Raw genomic sequence first — 2,500 nt, 5'->3', positions numbered from 1 at the left:
CCTGTGGATCAGAAACATGGACTGCAACCAAATTACTGGAGAGGAAACTAATGAGTGTCCAGAGAGGGAAGGAAAGATCGATGCTGGGAATTAGCCTAAGAGATCGGATGAGGGCGACGTGGATCAGGAAACAGACAGAAGTGGAAGATATACTTGGGAGCATCAACAATAAGAAATGGTAATGGGCAGGAGACAGGACGATAGATGGACAAAGAAAGTAACAGACTGGACTATAGATAACATAAAGAGACCAAGGGCCAGACCAGTAACAAGATGGCTTGACGAAATAGCGAAATTTGGGGACCAAGACTGGAAACAAAAGACGCAAGACAGGAAGAATTGGAATAGATTGGGAGAGGCCTACGTACTGCAGTGGATTGATGCTGATTGATGATGAGGATGATGATATGTATATGTATTTATATAGATGGATAGATAGATAGATGTATGAATATATATATATATATATATATATATATATATATATATATACATATATATGTATGTATATACATATATAAGTACACACACACACACACACACACACACACACACACACACACACACACATATATATATATATATATATATATATATATATATATATATATATATATATATATACATATATATATATACATATATATATATATACATATATATATATACATATATATATATATATATATATATATATATATATATATATATATATATATATAAACTCTTCCAAGAAGTCAGCATCAGTCATACATTTCAGATCCATCAAAACTTCCATAGAGTTCCCAGAGGCAACGGCCGCAAAACCTCCCAGATTTCCTCAGCCCGCGCAGCCAAAGAGAGAAGAACGGTTCTGAGTTCGGGAAGAAATTGTGAAGTTTGCAAATAAGAAATCCACTTTCTTGGTTGATTCTTGGTATGTGTTCCTTGTCTTGGCGAGCGAGGCGAGGCAGGGAGAGAGAGGGAGAGAGGGAGAGAGGGAGAGAGGCAGAGAGAGAGAGATAGTGAGAGAGAGAAAGAGAGATTGAGTGAGATAGTGAGAGAGAGAAAGAGAGATTGAGTGAGATAGTGAGAGAGAGAGAGAGACAGACACAGAGAGAGCAGAGCCAGAGAGAGAGAGAGAGAGAGAGAGAGAGAGAGAGAGTGAGTGAGGGAGAGAAAAAAAAGAAATAGAGAGAGAGATAGAGAAGAAAGAGAGAGTGTGACTGAGAGATAGAGATAAAAGAAAGAGAAAGAGAGAGATGCTCTATTATTTTCTTACTTTATTTCGAAATATATATATATACATTGGACGTCACTGCGATATTTACTCAATTTGTGTCTTATCTTTCCACGAGTCCAAAATTTCTGATTGGTGTTGTAAAGTTATCAAATTTCTCATTTCTTGCAGCTACAACTATACGGTGATTTAGTTGGTTTGTAATTGCTTGTGGTGTGCTTAAGTTTGTATTTAATGGTTAATGTATATGAATGTATATAAAAGATACGTGCGTGTGTGAGGAGAGAGAGAGAGGGGGGGAGTGAGGGAGGGAGACAGAGAGAGAGAGAGAGAGAGAGAGACAGAGAGAAAGAGAGATAGGGATGGGGATATAGAGATAGATAGATACAGAGAGAGATTAAGAGATTAAGAGAGACAGACAGACAGAAAGAAAGAATCAGAAAGAGAAACTGTCATATAGACAGAGAGAAACGGACAGAAAGAGAGAATCAGAAAGAGAAACTGACATACAGACAGAGAGACACAGACAGAAAGAAAGAATCAGAAAGAGAAACTGACAGATAGACTGAGAGAAACAGACAGAAAGAGAGACAAACAGACAGACAGGAAGTAAGTCAGACGAGCAGAAAATGTGCGCAAGAAAAAAAATGAAATCACAGAGTACCTTTGAGAAATATAATGAAGTATAATAAACAAAGGAGATTCTTACAGCTGAATAAGCGAAGACCTTAATGAACACTTAATTATCCTTCTGTACCTTCCGTAAAGATATCAATTAAGTTAGATAATTGAGTTGTTTTGAGTATATTCTTTTAAGAGTGAATGCCTGAAGTTGTGTTATCTGTATGCTGTTTGTTCTTAGCAATGATCTTTGTGTGTGAAATACGTAAAAAAAGTGAAATATCTGTTTGTGCAATATTTATTTCGTAAAATTATTTGTATAATGTCTGTTTGTAAAAAGCTTTGTTCTAAGGAATACAGTTTCATGAATATCAGTTTATGATATACGCAATTTGTGAAGGATTAGTTTATAATACGCTTTCCATCAAATATCATTTAGTAAAGCATTCTTCCCTTGAGAGAGCGAGAGGAGGGGAAAAGAGAGAGAGAGAGAGAGAGAGAGAGAGAGAGAGAGAGAGAGAGAGAGAGAGAGAGAGAGAGAGAGAGAGAGAGAGAGAGAGAGAGAGAGAGAGGGGGGGGGGGAAGAGAAAGAGAGAGAGAGAGGGGGGGAAGAGAAAGAGAGAGAGAGAGTGTGTGTGTGAGAGAGAGAGAGTGTGTGAT

Source organism: Penaeus vannamei, chromosome 32, assembly GCF_042767895.1.
Source record: "Penaeus vannamei isolate JL-2024 chromosome 32, ASM4276789v1, whole genome shotgun sequence".
NCBI classification, from domain to species: Eukaryota; Metazoa; Arthropoda; class Malacostraca; order Decapoda; family Penaeidae; genus Penaeus; species Penaeus vannamei.
The sequence above is the reverse complement of the archived record's forward strand: the minus strand, read 5'-3'. Positions refer to the sequence as shown.